The following is a 19,751-nucleotide window of genomic DNA, read 5'->3' on the forward strand; positions in this document are numbered from 1 at the left end:
CAGCTTTTATCACCTGTTTATGTAGAGAACGTTACTACTCTCTCCAGTCATTCTTATTCTTTAAACTTTCCCTCTTACTCTCCCCCTTCCCAGTCCCTCCTTCCACGTTTCTCTTGCAGATTGGAAATTCTCAGTTTGAGAGAGTTGGTCTGGTCCTTGCCTCTGATGCTGAGGTTCTCATGGCAGTCCTGGGGGCACATCCTGGAGGACGCAGTCCATCCTGGTGGAACGCTTATAGGTTTGGGGTGGAGCTTAAGAGAAGGCTCAAGTTCTGGCCTTGAAATCTACCCCATCCCCAACCTTTTTGTGATTGCCAGAAAGTTCCAGCTCAGCTGAAGTGAAGTGGTTTGGGCCTTTCCAGAACATCTCTTCAGAGCTGAGGTTGGCCAGATAGAGCTCTGTCCTTTGCAGTGGTCAGTTCCTGCCCACAGCTGCAGAAAAGACATACCCTACCAGCCACAGTTGCCCAATGACTCCGATTAGAACTGCCTTTATCTGGAGAGACCTGGACCTTTAAACTAGGTTAAGGAGTGATGTCATTCACTGCCTAACTTCAAATCAGAGACTTGAAGAGTTTATAACTTCATTCATTTAACAGTCATATATCGTGAACCTCCTATGTGTCTGGCCCCTAGTTCAGAGAGGAAGCAAGCATGGTCCTCTCCCCCAGGGCCTCACAGTCTAGTAGGAGAAGCAGAAACTTCAGCAGATAATACAGGCCTGGGCAAAGGATCAAGAATGAGCTTTGCCTAAAGAAGCTAGGGAAGGGTTAGCAGTCAGAGTAATTTTCAGCCTGAACTTGAAGGACGCATAAGAGTTTCTCAGAAGGAAAAGAAGGGGAAGGACACTCTAGGCAGAAAGAACTGCAAGAATTAAAAGGACCAGGAATATCTTGGTACACCTGGAGCCATAGTGGGGAAGGAGGGTGCTGGGCCATGTCCTAAAAGACTCTCGCTTTCTCAGAGTGGTGTACCCTCAGGGCTGGCTACCCAGCACTGTGCAGAGCTGGCTTCCACTGGCTTGGGAGAGCCAGTTGTTAAATAGGTAGGACTTTTGCAAGCCAGTTGTCAAAGCATTAGTAGCTTGACTTGGGACTGTTTTTTACTGTGGAAATTGGCAAGCACTACAAAGCAGGGCTGCTCTTGTTAGTCTGTTTTTCAGAGAGCCAGTCCACACACACCACTGCAGGCCACTCTGGACGGTGGATGCAGAGCTACGGCCCAAGAGCGTCTGGGCAACACATCTCTTTGTACTCAGAGTCAGTTCGTCCCTTCTCCCAGGAAGTCAGGGAGTCCCTGCTGTGCGGTTCCTCTTAAACAGCTGCTCCTTAAAGATGAGGCCAAAGAGAAAGACAACAACAATCCGAGGCTTTCTGATTTGAAGATGGTTTGGTTTGTGAGGACTGTGTCCCTGCCCGTATTCTTGTGTTTCTTTGGCTTCTTAAGTCAGTCCCCAGTGCGACCAGGACCATGCCCTTCATTTCCTTTCCTGTGGGTGGGACAGCACGTGTCCAGGAGGGGATCCTTGCAGGACAGGGGCTGGGCCTCACACCCTGAAGACCCCAGCTCAGCCAATGTCAAGAAAACTGACTTTGTAAAGAAAAATTTTATTCTCCTTTTCGCTGAATAATGGACCAGTTATTTCACCGTCAGTTCACATAGTCTTGGCCTTGATAACTCTGTGGGTAGTTGCTCAGGCCCTGAAACCTCTGTCCACAAAGAGCCGTCCCAGTGCAGTGAGATCAAAGGAGTTAAACAAAACGCGTTCAGTTCGTGGCCTTGCTGCTGACCAGTGGTGGCGAGTATGTACAAGTTACTGAACTTCTCTGAACCTCATTTTCTTCGTCTGTGTGATGGGAATAACAAGCTCACTTCACAGGGCTGTGTAAGGATTAAACTAGACTGTGTGTGCAAAGTGCCTGGCTTCGCCAGTGAGTGTCTTTTCCCTCCCGTATTGCCCTGACTACTCCCACCCGCTGCCTTACCCTCATTTGGTGAGTAGAGGCTGATGCTGCCTTTCTTAAAAAAAAAAAAAAAAAAGAGTAACGGATCTACCCACATGTCTTCTCCTGGACCCCATTTGGAGCATAGTCATTGGGTTAGGGGACAACCAGTGACCCCCCCCGGGGAGAAGACCCCCAGCTGTGGCTCATCATCATGCGCTAATCTCTCTGAATCTGTAAAATGTGGGCAGTAATGGGTTTTCTGTGAGAATCATGTAAGATCATGCATTTAAGGTGCTTAGCGATTTGCCTGGCGCATCGAGAGACCTTGACAGTGCAAGTGACTGTGGCTTAACTCGCTGTGATAAAATGGAGTTGAAAGGAGTCTGAGTCCAAGGGCCACAGAACTGGGAGGGAGCTTAGAGTCCACCCTTCTTGTTGACAGAGAGACAAAGGGCCACACAGTGACTGGCAAGACCAGGACTCAAATCCGGGTATCCTAGCCCAGAGTTCACTGCATCTAATCAGCAGGAAATGGTTAATCCTCACACCGGATTTTTTTTTTTTTTTCCTACCAAAGCTGGCAGACAGGAACAACCTTCAAGGAAGATCATTAATATTGGGGTTTGTTATTTTGAGGCTAATTAGGACTCACATTGCTTTGTTCCCCAAGGGAGAGCCTGTAAGAGGAGGCTGGGGCTTCATTTCCAGGAATATGGAAGCTGTTACATGTTGTCTCTGAGCACGGCCCCAGTGGGGACCACAGTCCCTGAGAGCTGAAGGGACATACATCATCCAGAAATCTGGCTGCTTTGAGCCTAATACAAATAAGGCGAGACCCCAAACTGGGATTTCATCTTTCTCTTTAGCAAAATGAGGCATTTTCGAAGATAAGACAAAGCTGGGGAAATTGGCAAAAATCAAATTTTAGCCTCAAAACAAATGTATTTGGAGCACAATATTGACCATATGTAAAGTTGTGTAAAAGTGATGTTTAAGTAGATTTTTTTTCCTTTTTCTTTTTTTGTGTGTTTATTTTGGCCACTAGCTCGAGATGACTATTGACATTCTTGAGTATTGAAAATCTTCCTCTAGGAGCTGGCCTCATTTTTGCATTTTTTTTGCTCTTGTTTTAATCTGAAACACCCAGGACATATAAGCATGGGAGAGGAGTTGGGGAGTGGAGGTGGCCCACCCATCACTCTGTCTCATGTGGTGTCTCTGCACTGACTCTTAGTGTGGCAGAGTGGTGAGATCAAAGGCTTCAGGGTCATGGGTTTGTGTCCAGCTCTGCCATTCTCCTCATGCGACCCTGAGCGAGTCATGTCACCTCTCTCAGTCTCCTCCTCTTATCCCTCAGAAGGAAATAATAATAGTGCTTGCTTGTATCATTCCAGGTCCAATCGGAAGCAGAAACCATGCAGTGACTTGAACAGGGGTGGTGTAATCTAAAGAAGTATTCAACTTGCTTAGGTGAATAACTACAAAGATGTGAAGAGAACCCTAAAGGCTGAGGGAAACTACGCAAGGAAGGACAAATATGGGATGGGAGTCCTTCCCGAGGCTGAGGTTCCAACTTGGTTGGAGAAGGTGTGGGTGGCGCCCACCAGATGGGAGACAGGTTTGCTGGGTTGTTTGGCCCAGAGCTGGTCCACAGTGTCCAGGCAGTAGGAAATAGCCCAGGTACAGGTGAGCAAGGGTGGGGGCGGGGGGGGGGGAGGGCAAAGGGAAGTGGGGTGTTGGGAGTCCACTTCCCTGGCAGGTGACACTTGGCCTGGAATTCATGGTGTTGATGCTGGGAGGCCATGGGAAACAATCGTCCAGGGTGCAGGCAAGCTGAGGCTGGCGGGCAGTCATAGGACAGATTAGGAAGCCTGAGGTGGGTGGGGAGGGCCTACAGCATTTGCATCAGGAAGGCCAGAGTGAGGTGGTCACTGGGCTCCAGCCAGGGCTGTGAGGTTGCTGAGGGACCGGACACCCGGGGTAGGATAGAGCCCCATGAGATGTCCCCACACGTGCCCAAGCAGATGCATGGAGCCCCAGGAGCAAGCAAAAGCAAAAAAGCACACCAAAGCCAGGAAGAGAAACTTCTTTCTCCTGCAATGTCTCTCCATTGCCCTCTACTGACAAAGCTGAACATCGTGCTCAGTGTGAAGAAGAAATGCTTGAAGAGTCCAGTCTAGCATTGCAAAGCAGGTACTGAAGGGTGAATTTGGAGCTGAGAGGCAATAAACTGACTAACTGAAACAAGACTTCGAAGAGTTGAGAGATTAAATGAAAGACATCATAGGGGCCCTTATCACAATGCCTGGTAACTTTCAGTAAATGGAGTCTGCTCTCTTGATTCCTGCTGGGGGTATCAATCCACATTTTAAAAAATATGTACCAAGGTCTTTAATTTATGTAGTAATAAATTCCATTGTTTAATGAGAAACTGGCTCAGAAGAACAGCCTAAAATCCTGTAAAAGCCCCAGAGGAAAGTAGTCTCACAGGCCAGAGGCTTTGTATGGTGAAAATTAGCAAGTAACACCTTGAGAGATGCCTTCTGTGCAGCTGCAGACCGGGCTGATCTGGAGTAGGATTGCGATGACCTGCCCCCGCCCACCATGAGCTTCAGTGATGCCAAGATGCTCCCCAGCAGGGACACCGGTTTGTGTCCATCTATACCCTCTCCCGGCCTCTGCCATGGTTTCCTGATGATTCATTCCCTTATTTCCCTGCGTGAAAGAAGCTTCATTGGTTCCCCAAATCTTGTGAATAGTGAAATTGAAGAGAACCCTAGAGGACACTTATCCTGACTTCACTTTTTGGATGAGGCCTAGAAAGCTGAAGTAAATTTCCCAAGGCCCTCCAGCTCGAGGCAGGCCAGCAACTGGAATCCAGGTGTTCTGAGTGCATCAGTGTCTGCAAGGGGCGTGCAAGAAATGAAGCATGTGTTTTATAATCAGACCGACAACATAATGCCATTTGCAGCAACATGGATGCTCCTGGAGAATGTCATTCTAAGTGAAGTAAGCCAGAAAGAGAAAGAAAAATACCATATGAGATCGCTCATATGTGGAATCTAAAAAACAAAAACAAAAACAAACAAACAAACAAAAACAAAGCGTAAATAAAGGACAGAAATAGACTCACAGACAGAGAAGACAGACTTGTGGTTACCAGGGGGGTGGAGGGTGGGAAGGGATAGACTGGGATTTCAAAATTGTAGAATAGACTACACTGTATAGCACAGGGAAATACGTTATGATAACTCACAGAGAAAAAAATGTGACAATGAGTGTGTATATGTCCATGAATGACTGAAAAATTGTGCTGAACACTGGAATTTGACACAACATTGTAAAATGATTATAAATCAATAAAAAATGTTAAAAAGAAAAATCAGAAATTGAGTTTCCCAAGATGAGTGGATAGGTGCGTGTGTTGGTTTGACCCAAAATGCATGTCCTCTCCAGAACCTCAGAATATGACTTTATTTGGGAAGAGGGTCACTGCAGATGCCATTAGTTAAGACGAAGTCATACTGGAGTAGGCTGGGTCCTCATAAGAAGAGAGACAGAGATAGAGACGCAGGGGAGATCGCCGGATGAAGACAGAGGCAGAGACAGGAACGGTCACAAGCCAAGGGATATCAAGGATGGCTGGCAACCTCCTAAAGCCAGGAGAGGGATGGACAGAGTTTCCCTCTGGGCCCTTAAGGAAGACCCAGTCCTGCTGACACCTGTATTTCAGACTTCTGTATTTCAGGCCTCCAGAACCGTGAGAGGACAGGCAACGGTGGTTTTAAGCCACCCCAGTTGTGGGAGACTTAACGCAGCGAGTGAGATGAGTGCCCAGCGGGTCTGTGTGCCAGGAGGTACTGTGCCAGACGTGTGCCCACAGCTGCTTTGTTGTTTTTTTTTTTCAGTGATACATTTCAGATATTCCACTGACTTGTTTTTGTGCAATGACATAAAAGTGAATTATAATTGTTTAAAATGAAGTTAATTTTACCAAAGTAGTCCCTTCCACAATAACATTAAAACATTTAGTTTCTTAGAAAGCACAAAAATTAAAGCAGGCTTTAAAAACAAATTTCACAGAAATCTTTATCTCATATCCTCGATCTGCCATCAGGATTCAGCAGGTGTCTGTCATCTGTCCGTCCATTCACTCTGTGCTGTGGGGGATGCTGAAGTTTAAGGAAAGGCGAAGCAGCTCTACGGTGATAGAAACCAGAACAGTGGTCACCCGTGAAGCATGGAGATTGACTGGAACAGGGGCTAGAGGAGCTTCTAGGATGATAGCAATGTTCTTTACCTTTATTGGGGTTTTGATCACTTGGGTGTATACATTTATCAAAACTCACCAAATTGTACACTTAAAATTAGTACATTTCATTGATTTTTACCTCAGTTAAAAAAATACTCCAGTCTGCCTCATCATTTTTGAGGAAGAGGAAGAGAAAAGAACATTTGGAGTAGGGTCAGCAGGTAAAACAAGATCATAGACGTGTTATAAATTGTTGCAGCTGGGTGTTGGCTGGCTTAGTGTACATAACATTTCCATAACAAAAATTCCAAATTCCAAAAATTCCAAAACATTAAACTTCCATAACAAAAAAGAGTTTTAAATTAAATGCAAAAGCCAAAGCATCCTCAGTGTAGAAACTATGAAATTCCCCTTCATAATGGAAGCAGATGAAGATGTCTCTTGTCATCACTGCTATTTAACATGGATTAGCAACACCGGCAAAACTATTCAAGGAGAAGTGGAGACAAGAGATAATGGCATAATACAAAACACTTTGTTTTTACACTTTTTTATTGAATTATAGTCATTTTACAATGCTGTGTCAAATTCCAGTGTAGAGCACAATTTTTCAGTTACACATGAACATACATATTCATTGTCACATTCTTTTTTTTTTTTTTTTTTGCTGTAAGCTACCACAAGATCTTGTATATATTTCCCTGTGCTATACAGTATAATCTTGTTTATCTATTCTACAGGAATGTTTTGAACAGACATTTAAGATTTATAGGAAAATATAACCAAAGTATCACTGTTTTGTAGATTACATAATTCTATCTCCAGTTGATCTCAGGAAAGCACCCAAGACTGACTAGTGAGAGAAAATGACTCTAGGAGCAGAAAATATAAGAAAATTCATTAGAATGGATTTTATTTGTGCATTGTATCTGAAATACAATTCTAACAGAACAAATTCTCTTAAAACATTACACTTTAAATACCAAATATGTACAGATGTCTTAATACAGAAATATTGGTATCTTTGTTTGATGTGCTTGCCATTTTTATACTTAAGTATAAAAAAACTCCCCAGTTTTAGAATTAAGGAAGTGTTTACCCTCCAAGGAAACTTTTGGGGTTCCCTTTGGTATGTATGGTTGAGTCTGGATGCTGACTAAAACTTGCCATGAGTGATAGGACCCATGGGATTTATATACGGTCCTGTATCTGAGTCTCCCCTGGATACAAGTAACACAATTAATTCCTAACCCTTGTGTCTATTCACAGAAGTCTGTATACCTCCCGATCTGCTACTTCACTTGACTGGATTTTGTATTTCTTTGATTCTTAAGATACTTAAATGTCTCTGGTCTAGTTTTAAAGACCTCGAAACTTAGTCGAATGTTGCATTCTTTTAATATTTTTCCAGAGTTGGAGTCCAACAGCACATGAAAGATATTAAAACAACACCCAACTGGATTCTGGATATTTCTCATTGCATTGTCTGACCTTGTGGTCACAACTTCCAAAGTTATCCTATTGACAATGAAGACAGCACAGGAATTTGAAATGCTGTAACTGTTTAGAGGTTAATGTTCCTTGAATTCCATTTTTCTCTTATGAAGTTGCTATGTTCATAATGATAATATTTAAAGGAAATAAATTGCCTCTGGTGCCTCATAAATCAGAAGTTTCCCTTGTACCAAATGGTACTTTTGCCCAGGGAAATTAATTCCTCTCTCTGAGGGGCAGGTACTAATTAATTCCTCTCTCTGAGAGGCAGGTATTAATATTAAAACCCTCAGAGAAATTGATTGCCCCAGTCTTCTTACAAGTGCCTGTGTGCCCAGATGTGTAGACGAGAACTCTCTTTGATGAAAACACAAGATTGAAATCAGAGCGAAGGGAAGAATCAACTCTTTGCTGACGTCACTGCTGTTGATATTGCCGAGAAAGGACTGCTCCCACTCCTGACGCCCACCCAGCTTCTCATTAAAAACAAAGCAGCCTGGAGTTAATCCTAGCAGTCGATCTGCATTCCCTCCTGGCTCCTCCAGGGGATACTAAAAAACTCCTAAAAGTGCACTCAGGGTATCTGGGTTTCTCTGTTTTGGGTTAATGCTGATTGATGCCCCTGCTTCACCAAGCAAACTGCCTCGTTCTCCGTTAATCCAAGGGACCCAGAATTGGGGCATGGAATGGGTGTAGCCACAGAATCACCCTCTTCATTGCTCTCCTCTCATTTATTTGCCTTTTTTAATCCCACTTCTACTCCTCCCCCAAAAAATGGCTCTCAGAGCATGGTTTATTGAAGCACAGTCCAGACCTGAATATAAAACTAAAAAGTAGTAATAACACCTCATATTTATTAAGCACTTACTATGCGCCAGCCACTGGGCTAAGTGCTTTCCATGGTCCATTTTGTTTGATCCTTACAAGAACCCAATGACATAGCTGCTTCCTAGGCATCTCCACCTGGATGTCCCACACGGATCAGCAAATCAACATGTCCACTGTGGGATCCATCATCTTCTTCCCCACGCCTCCTCCTTCTCACCAGTGGCCCCAGCCAGAAACCTGGGAGCCATCCTGGGCGACTCCGCCCACATGCCCCGACCTGGTGTCCAATCAGTCACGGAGCCCTAAATCTAAACCTAAACCTATCCACTGCCTCCACGTGTCTCCAGCCCCACACCGCCACCATCTGTCTCTGGATTACTGTTCCCATAACTGCTCTCTCTATCACCAGGCTTGCCCCCCTGCAATCTATACTGGCCCAGCCACCACAAGGGACTTGTGTAAGATGCAAGCCCTTTCGCCTCATCACCCGTTTCCCTTAGGATAAAGCCAAAACTTCCCTGGGGTTTACCCGGCCTTTGAACACCTGACCCTTACCTTGTCCAAAAACTCATCACTTCAAAGACCTACTTTATTCTCTATCCTCTTTAAGCTTTTCTCCTAAACTTTGAATATCTCCTCTTCCCATTTCTCCCAAATCTCTGGTTCTTATTCACCCTCCAGGTTTCAGCCTAAACAGAGAAGCATTTTCTGATCCCCAGACCGGCTCTCCCTGTGACCCCTCACACAATCCCACATCTCTCCTATTATTGTACTTACCACACTGCTCTAGACGTTAGCCCCCTATAGCGGGCGGCATAATGGCTCCCCAGTGACGTCCCATCCCTAGAACCTGTGAGCATGTTACCTTTCAAGGCAAAAAGGACTTTGCTAATGTGATTAAGTTAAGGATTCTCAAATGGGGAGATTATCTTGGATTCTTGAGGTGGACCCTACATATAAATAGAAAAAGAGAGAGATGGGAGAGTCTGAATCAGAGAAGGAGACATGATAAAGGAAGCAGAGCTCAGAGTGGTATTGGGACATGAACACAGGGATGTGGGCAGCCTCTAGAAGCCCTGAGAGGCATGGGAACAGATTTCCTCCCAGAGCTTCCAGAAGGAATGCAGCCCTGATGATACCTTGACTTTAGCCTAGGGAGAATCACTTTGGACAGCTGATCTTCCCAAGTGTTATGCAAAAATATTTTATTGTTTTAAGCCACTCAGTTTGTGGTAGTTTGTAGTTTCTTTGCTAGAGCAGCAGTAGAAAACAAAGACATCCTCTGTGTAGATTTTGTCCCTTTCTGTATCGCTGGCACCCAGAACAGTGCGCCGCCCACGGATGTGCTCAGAGATCCATGGTGGGATGCTTTTTCAGAAATACTGAAATACTCTTTTATTTTTCCCCCAGCATTCTGTTCTCCCTCTCCCTGCTCCAGCAGTCAGTCCCTGGGCTCCTTTCCTCCAGAAACAGGTATGACAAGAAGAAATGACCAGCTGGTCCCTCTTTTGAACTTTTATATTAATATCTGTATTTGCCAAAAAATCATAAAGGGAATGACTTTAGGAAGAAATTACCAAGACTTAAAGGAAAGAAGGATTTCTTCTGAAGACCAGAAAAACATTCCCTCAGGCAGGAGGAGATGGGAAAAGAAAATGGGGCTTGAGAAGGGCGAAGGGAAGACCCTGGGAGGGGATGGCTGAGAGACGGGACTTAGGTAGACTGGGTGGTGAAGTGCCCTTGGCGGCCCGGTGAATGTCGAGCCCCCTCTCAGCCTGAAGGGGGCCGGCAGACCAGGGACACCTACAGGCACACATTCCTGGAAGAGTGGAAGGACCACTTTCCAGGCTTTGGCGGTGAATCCCCTGAAGCGTAGACTAGAACCTTTAACATCGACCACGATTAGACCTCAGAGACATAGGAGTTTGATATAGGAATTAAGTTCCATTCTAGGAAAATAAAGTTTTGTTTCTTGTGCTCTTGAATGTGTGGGCTGAAATCCAAACCCACCACATGCACCCATCAAATGAAAGAACCGCCCCACGGTTTGCTGTTTCTGCTTACTGCCTTCACATACCTGCAAAAGCCACCCATGTTATGACTTTAGTAACTACCCTGCCACAGTGCAAAGCTTTCTGAACTGTCAAAAAATATACAGTTTAATACCCCAAACTGCGGCAAGTGTTTTAAGCCTATTTTCTTGATTTTTGAAATGAAAACTTGGATCTCCAAGCCTAATATTTTTGTGTGCTCATTCATTTGCTCAATGCACTCAGATAGTAAGGTTATATAGCATAATGCTTAAGGATATTTAAACCCCATCTAAATCCTTGCTCTGTCTCTTGCTAGCTGTGTAATCCTGAGCAAGTCACTTAACCTCTTTACAAGAAGCCTATGAGTTAGGGTAATGCATAGACTTCTTATCAAGATTATTTAAGATATGGAGAATACTTCTGTTTGGGTAAGCTGCCTAATGTCCTTTGTGTTGGACCTTTTAAAAAAAATCTGATACATGCATAGAGACTGAACTAATGTCCCGAACTGTAATTGGAGATAAGAGAGATGACAGCTTGAGATGAGAACCACCCTCTGGTGGGTCAGGCCAGTTGCTATTAGCCTTGCAGGCTCTGTTCTAGATGGTGGGAATGCCAATGAACAAAACAAACATTCATGGAGCTTACATTCTATTGGAGGAATTAGAAAAACCAGTAACAACTAAACCAAATAAATATTTTCTAGGTCAGGTGAAGAATAACAAAGCAGGGCAAAGGGGCTAGGTGTCCAGTGTCCCATTTTAAATAGGGTCGTTTTTTTGGAAAGAGACCTGAGGGAAGTGAGGGAGGAGTGAGCATTCCAGGCAGAACAGTCAAGTGTCGGGGGCCTGGGAGGGGGCCTCGTGGTGACTTGAGGGCTAGTAAAGAGGCCAGTTTTTTGGGGCCAAGTGAGTCAGTAATAGATGAGTTCAGAGAGGTTGCAAGAGCCAGAACACAGAGGGACCTTGTAGAGAGCTGAAAGGATTTTTGTTTTCATTCTAGGTGGGAAGCCATTGGAGAGTTTTGAGCAGAAGAGTAACATGAACTTACTCAAGAATTAAAAGAATCATGACCCAGGAATTCCATTTCTAGGTATATACCAAAAATATTGAGAACAGATATTCAAACAAAAGCTTGTATGAGAACGCTCACAGCAAAACTGCTCCCAGTGGTCAAAATGTGGAAACAACCAAACGTCTGTTAACTGATGAACGGATAAACAAAATGCAGTCTATCCACACACTGGAATATTATTCAGTTATAAAAAAAGGATGAAGTGCTGATACTTGCTGTAACATAGATGAGACATGAAAACATGCTAAGTGAAAGAAGCCAGGCCAAAAAAGGTCACATATCGTATGATTCCATTTAAATGAAATGTCCAGTGTGAGCAAATCCATAGAGAAAGAAAGCAGATTAGCGACTGCCAGGTCTGGGGGAAGGGGAGAGTGGGCCGTGACTGCTTAATGCGTGCGAATTTCCTTTGGGGATGATGAAATGCTTTAGAACAAGACAGAGGCGATGGTTGCACAACATGGTGAACGCACTAAAAACCACTGAACTGTGTACTTTAAAAGTTTAATTTTATCATATGTGAATTTTAACTGAAGAAAAAAAATTAAAAGATCCCTCAGGTTTCTGTGTGTGGAATAAACTGAAGGGGATAAGGACGAAGAGAAATGAGGAGGCTCCTGCAATGATCTAAGAGGTGGCTTGGACAGGCTGGGAGTGGTGGAGGCAGTGAGAAGTGGGCACGCTTGGATATATAATCTATAAAAAAATTCCTTAGTGTCCTTGCTGAGGCTCAGCTCTCTCTGAGAGCCCTGGAAGTTACTCTCAGCACCGAGCAGGACTAGACTTAGGAAGCCTGGGTGTTTGTCATCTTAAGGCAAATATGGAGCCGAAGGCTGGCTGCAGTGACATGGTGCTGTGGACCACAGAGACTTTCTGCCTGCGACAGTATGTTGGGAGTCACGTTAACCCCGATGAAGGATTACACTCCACTTAAGACTGGATACCCTGTTTAATCTCTGTATAAACTGTTTTCTTCCGTCCCATCAATAAACATTGCTTTAAGAGAGAGAGTACCACCATGCACTGACGGATCTTAATTGTTCAGAACGGTGACTAAGCCCCACTTGGTCAAGATTTTCTTGACTTAGCAGCTGTCCAGAAAGTGACAAATTTATGATTTGAGAGCAGTTTCATTCTTCTGCCGGAATCACACAATAATTTGTGGGAATTAGCTACCTGATAAGATAAGGGGTGGGGGAGGGGGGCTGCGGAGGGGAGGGGAGCCGGGCATTCAATGCCCCTCGGTGTTCCAGGGAGGGCTGTGGAATTTTCGGAGCAGCCCCGGACACACTGCAGGGACCATTAAAGGATTAACCGGCCCTGATGGGGCGGCTGCACAGAGGTGAGGTTAGTAAATCATGGGAGGCCGGGTCATTATCCTGGGAATTCATTCAAGTTGTATCCAAAGAGACAGCAGCTATCATTCGGAGTCTCCAGCGGGGACAGCAGAACCCGAGGCTGAACTCCGGGACTTGAAGGGCTGAGACTTCCAGGTCACGGGCACCGGGGATTTCTTTCGCTTTTTGGCAAAAACCTTCTCCAAAATCTTAAATCCTGCCTTCATTATCAGCACATTTGGTGGTGGGGGGGCAATCCATTACAAGTTTACTTCTTTCCACCAAAATTGTATCAACTTAGCATTTAGTGCCTTTAGAAAAAAATTTTTTTTTTTCGGCTGAAACACGAGGACAAGCATATTGGATAAAAAGAAAACTTTTCATCCGTGGAACTTGTCAACAACAGGGGCTTAGGTTTTTGCCTTTCCCTTTTTCTTCGTATGTGGTTTTTCTTTTTATCAGGCAGAGGTTGGAAGGGGGAGTTATCGTTCACTTAAACAAGGAACCATTAAAAAAAAATTCATCTGGTGCAGGGAATATGGAGATTCTTGACAAAGGCAATAAGTGGAAATAAAAAATGTATTTGAATTGCTTGTGTTTCACTCCCCAGATGCCCAGCAAAACGGCAGCAAATCTTTCCCCTGACCCTCTTCAGGACGTTTATTAATTATGCTGCCGAGTGAGACCCTGTTTGAGGAATCTGTCTCTGTGTCCTCGTGGACTTTGACCGACATCTGAAAGATCAATTTTGCAGAAAGAAGGGATTTTGTGTTGCTGGTTTAAGGGCTCTTAGGGCCCGAACGCGCCATTGCTGAAGGGTGTTAACAGATGGGGAGGAAGCATTCAGCTCGATTCAATCAACTAACCTGCTACCAAGTGAAGGTCCTTAGGGCGTCGGGTTGGGGGTGGGTGGCCTGATAAATGGACTGAGGAACAAGCCCCCTGGGACAGGGAGACAAGCGTAGCGGTTAAGAGTTGGGACCTTAGCAGGTCCACTGCCTGGATGAAATCCTGGCACCCAACTTTTTATCTGTGACTGTGGACAAGTCATCTGATGTCTCTGAGCCTCGGTTTCTTCATTAATGAAATGAATCTTGATAACTTCTGTTTCGGGTAGTTTGAGGACCAGGAGAAAGACTGTTCATGGTGTGTCTGAACAAAGTAAGAGCTATGTACCTAGCTATTATTATCTTTGTTTGGCGGGTAAAGGATTGCTTCCTTTGCTATGTCCAGAGCAAACCCAGATCACGCCCAGGGACACTTTCGGATTCAGTGCTGGACTGTGCTTTGCTTGAGGTCCCTTGCCTAATCTCACCTGGTGGAGGGGAAAGAACATTGGACTTGGGGTCAAGTGTCTTCTCTTCCACTAATGAGATGAACAGACTTGGGAAAAACTCCTTATCCTCTTCAAGCCTCAGTTTCCTAATTTGTAACGTGAGGACACTCAACTAGGGCTCACCGATGTATTGTAAGGGTCAGATTAGAGAACTGCTCCACGTGTCTGTGCTGCGTAGGCTGGAAAGCACCCTACGAATGGAGGATGGTGACACTTACAGCTGCTAATATTGAGTGAGCGACTGGATGATGGGCTATTGATGCCATGGGCCATCCTCATACCCAAGATGGTCTTGGCCTCAAGGAGGGACTGGGAATGGAAGGTAAGAGGGGCCAGAATGATCCCAACCCCATAAATGCTCTTACTCCCTGGAGGTGGGACAGAAGTGTCACCTCGCCTGAGATGCCAGGTAGATCTTTGCAGGGCTAGGCCCCGTCTTGCAGGAGCTCTGCCCGTACTGCTAAATCAGGTTAATAATAGCTAACTTAATCATCTGACTCTCCTGCCTCCCCTGGAAGAGCCGTTGTGAAGTGTGATGATTAACTCTGTGCAGCTTAAGCTAAGGAGGCCTGGCCAAGTGCACAGCAGATGGCGTGGCTCCAGTAAATGTAACTGGCCTCCAGTCCCCAAGGCCAGTGAAAACAGAGCAGACGCTGACACAGGCCTGCTCTCAACAGCTCATGGTTTCACGGTGGGAGGAAAACAGCAAAAACGGGCCAGGACGTAACTCAGAGGAGGGTGCAGTCTCTTTCTTCCTTGCATTTCTGAGCTCCCTTTTATGCACTGTGTGAATATAAACCCATCCTCAGAGCAGTCAATGATTCCTGGATGGAAAGTGTCTTTCTTCGTACCTTTGTCTGTTCTACTCACCACCCTAGCAGGAAGCAGCTCTGGGTCAGACGTGATGGCGGAGGTCGGGGGTGGGTCATGATTTAAAACATGAGATACCCAACTTCTCTACATCCACGTGTGTGTGAGCAAATACTCTCCAACATGTCAGCCTTCCCTGTGAACTGTGCCCAGGTTTGGAACTGGGGAAACTAGGTTCATTACTCCCATTTCCTGGGTCAGCCCTGCTTCTTTCTGATGAGGACTCACCATGGGCTCTTACTGGCATCAGCCTCCCAGGACAGAGATCTTTGATCAAAACTCTGCATGTTGCAGACCTCTCCAGCGGAACCTAAAATGCTCTGAGGAGCCCATTCCACATGCTCAATTTCCTCTTTCCTCACTTAAGACAAGTGCATTCAGAGATGTATTTCCCAGTTATTCTATGGCTTCCCAACTGAACTCCTAAATGCAGCCACCCTACCTCTAAAGCAGCCTGAGACAGACCTTCCACGTGACCTCACATCTGGCCCTGTCTATTCTGTCCACGCCACAGCCTCCTGGAAGCACTGGTTCTCACTCAAGACCAGTTGCCCAGAAATGGTTAAGTACATTGTCTGACTCAGTCATGGGCATGATTCCTATTTTTGAAGGCTAAATGTTCCCAAGAAATTACTATTACAAAAGTAACGTGTTTGCTGTATGAAATAATTCAAAATGAAGTATATAAAATAAAAGGTAAAAATCATCCTTTCCCTTGACCTCACTCCCCTCAGGTAAATATAGCATTTAAGAGAAAAATGAAATCATGCTGAATATACGGTATGCAATTTATTTTTTTTTATTTAAAAATATCTTGGATTTCTTTCCATGAGTATAAATTTTAGAGCAGGAAACTGAGGTCCTTGGATCCCCACGGGGAATCCGTGGATGGACTTCGGGAGTTCATGGACCCTGAAATTTTATGTGAGTGCACGTGCAATTTTCCAGGGTTCACGGTGTCTCACAGGTCTCAGGGGGTTCAATCACCCCCATAACGTATAAACAAAATACACCCAACCCCATATTCAAGGTTTTTTTTTGTACTGGCTGCTCTAAAATCACAGTTAACAACTTTTAGACATCATTGTTGAATTGCCATTGTGATATATTAGTCTAATGATGACTTTTATGAAATTGCTTTTAAATGCTAAGTATCTTCAAGCACAGAAACTCACTCTAACTCAGCAACTTGCTCAGTAGACCACACTGTACCTCTCTCTGCCCTGTAAATTTTTCAGCAGCCTTGGGCCAAAAGCAATAAAACCTGACCTGGACAAATCTGTGTAGTAACAACCATGCCATTAATGGGGTCTCTGGGCTGTGAGGCTGCTTGATGTTCCATCCGAACAAAATGGGAAGTGAAAAGTGAGTGAAGGATAGTCCTTAAGCCAGGGAACCATTTCAGAAGAGAAATAAGAAAAAGAACTGAAAGTCTAGGTTGCAGATCAGTTTCTAATTTTTCGCTTTCTCCAACCACAGCACAGGTTGATTGATGCCTGTTAAAAATTCTCCTAGCCACTTCCCAAGCCTGCTTCCTCACCACTGGAAGTTGTCTCATTAATTTACACGTTTCCTTGTGTATTATTTGTCTCCACCAGCATCCCCCCAGAACGTACGCTCCGTCATTGGTCTTGGTAGTTGCTGTTTACCCAGTTGCCTAGGAAAGTGTCCGGCAAACAGCATGTCATCAAAGTCAGCTACATGAATAAATCAGTGAATGAACGCTGCCCTGCTACCATCGGAGAAAGCGGAACGCCTGGACAGTCAGGTTGGCCTTTGCCGGAACTTTCTCATTGTCGAGAGCTGGATGAGACACAGACTCTCAAGTTCCCAAAAGAAGAACAAAGAGAAAGATGCCCATCTGCAAGTCACGACCCAGGCCTGCAGCAGCTCTGCAGCCTCGGTGAGCCATCAGCGCCAGCTGTGGGGGGATAGAGGGACAAACGTTTTTTCCGTTCTCTGGCTACAGAAGGGGAGAATGATGCTTTTTTATTTTTAACCCAGTCTTCGTTTTGGACTGACAAAATGCACTAGGGTGTACCAAGCGATGAGTCTTCCCTCTGGCACGAGTGGAAGGGGTGGGTGGAGACACAGAGCAGTGGCTTTGCTCTTTGCTGGCACCTTGACCCTTTCCCAACCCAAAACAGCAGCCTGTCTTTGGGGCCTGCCCGGCGGCCCGAAGCTAGGTAAGGCAGCCAAGGCTCCAGGGGAGAAGAGGCTGCCCCCCGCCCTCCACTGCCCCCTTGCTAGCACAGTCATGTCGTTCCTTGGACTCATAAATCCTGAGCCAGTATTTGATCCCACAAAACAAGATTGCGGTTATCTGGGTGGATGGGCCTGTCACGGGGCCTGCAGACAAACCGCAGCCAGGCTGGGCCACGCTGCATCATTAGTCACCAGGACAGAAGTTCTGCACCGGGTCAACCCTGAGGCCAGTCCAGCTCTGGTCTCAGATGGGGCCCCAGGAGGACAGCTCATTATTGTTCTCAGGAACTCAAAGTCAAGCCTTCCCGTTCTTTGGGAGGTGAGGGGGGAGGTAGGTGAGCAAATAAATCTCTCGGATCTGTCTGCAGTGCTTCTCAAAGGCTAGTGTGCACAGGAATTATCCTAGAGAGTGTGTTATAAATGCGGATTAGCAGACTCCGTCTCCAGAGATTCTGATTCAGCAGATCTTGTTCTAAGATGACTCTTAAAACCTGCCATCACTACCTTAAGGCTGTCTGTGCCGCGGCCCGAACATTGGTTTCATGCTGTCTAGGCATTCGCTTCTGTCCCTTCCAGCCACTCACCCACCCGCCCAACCCCTGTGTGGGAAGCTGGAGAACAGGAAGAAGGGAGGGCTCTCGATAACCCTGGCACAGTGCGGTCCACACCTTCCTGCTTTACTGGACAGAAGGCTGCCTGCGCTGAGCCAAGTCTGGGATCAAGGAGCAAGGAGGGCCAAGCCCAGAGCCGCCTGCACCTGACACTGAGGAGCAGGTCAGCTTCTCGAATGATGACATCATGGATAATGGTAACGTTGGTTACCATTAAATGAGCACTTCTACACATCAGGGCTGTGCTGAGCAGTTTCTGTGCCTCATCTCATAAGGCAACAACCCTTCATGACAGGTTCCATTGTGCCAGTTTCTCAGATGAGGTACTGATGAGTCACTTAAGTGACTTTCCAACCTCAGTACTATGACCATGGGGACTGTTCTAAGCCCTAGTCTCTCCAGGTACTGACCAAGGACCAGCAGCAGTGGCATGTGTGATGGTTTTTAAAATATGTCAACAGAGTGTTGATTCTCCTCCTATCAAAGGGTGGTGCTTAATTCCTCTTACCTTCAGTAAGGGCTGGAGTTAACGACTCACTTCCGACAAATGGAATATGGCGAGAGTGATAGTAAAAAGTCACTTTTGGGATTGTGTGTAATGAGACTGTGGCTTCCATCTTCGGGGAAGACATACCCTGAACTGCCCTGTGGAGAAGCCATGTGGTGAGGGACTGAAGCCTCCTGCCAGCAGGGACTGATGTTCCTGAGCCTGGAAGGGTCTGCATGGTCCCTTTGGAGTCTGCAGCCTGCTGTCACTTCATCAGCTGGCTTGTCACTTCACCCCAAAGCCCAAGCCACAGTCATCCACCTAAGCTGCTTCCAACTTCCTGACCCTCAGAAACTGTGTGCATGAGAAGTATTTGTCGTTTCATACTGCTAAGTTTCGGGTAATGTGTTAGGCAGCGATAGAGAACTAACACAGTGTGGTCTTTTAGAAACTTGGACCTCAAGCCTCGCCTCCAACGTGCTGCATCAGAAGCTGCAGTTTAGCAAGCCCCCAGGTAGTTCCCATGCCCATCGCATCTGAGAAGCACAGTTCTAAGCCCTGCCATCCTCAGTCAAGCGTAGAGAAAAAAATACGCATCTGTCTCCCAAGGAAAGCCTTTTAAGCTGGCTCCTGGTGTGTCGTCCCTCTTTTGCCCTGTGTCTCTCACTCCAGTGGGGAAAGCCAGCAGCCTCTGCCCATTGCCCCGCCCGGGCTCCCTGCCGTGTCGCTCGGGCTGCTGGACATCCTTCCCCTCTGCCCCACACCCAGCATGTGGCAGATGCCTCTTGCACGAAATTCTCAGTAACAGTTTACAGGAAACAACTCAAGGGAGTGCCTTAGATGGGAACCCTGGGAGAATCACGGAGGCCAGATAACACACAAATCTGGAAAACACCCGAGGGATGTGAAGCTGTAACATAAAAGCGCGAGTTTGATTCATTTCCTTGACATGGGGCCAGCTCGCCTCTAGGGGTCTCCTCTCTTTGGGGAGTTTTTAGTGACTTCAAAGGCCAAGTCAACATATTGGACGGAGAGGAGGAAGAGGGTGCAATGAGGTGTTTTGATTTCAAGTTATGAACTTGGGGTCACTGAGAGAACCCATATTTTGGGGTTATTGTTTACAGTGTGTGCCTGCTCTAGGTTTGGGGGCACAGATCCTTCCTGGAGGACTGAAACTGGCTAAGTCAGGACTTCAGCCTGGGGAGGCAGCCTCACAGGCAGTGAACATTGAGGAAGGAACCCCTGCTGTTCCTCAGCCCACAGAAGGTGGCACACACAA

Source organism: Camelus dromedarius, chromosome 12 (assembly GCF_036321535.1).
Source record: "Camelus dromedarius isolate mCamDro1 chromosome 12, mCamDro1.pat, whole genome shotgun sequence".
Classification (NCBI taxonomy): domain Eukaryota; kingdom Metazoa; phylum Chordata; class Mammalia; order Artiodactyla; family Camelidae; genus Camelus; species Camelus dromedarius.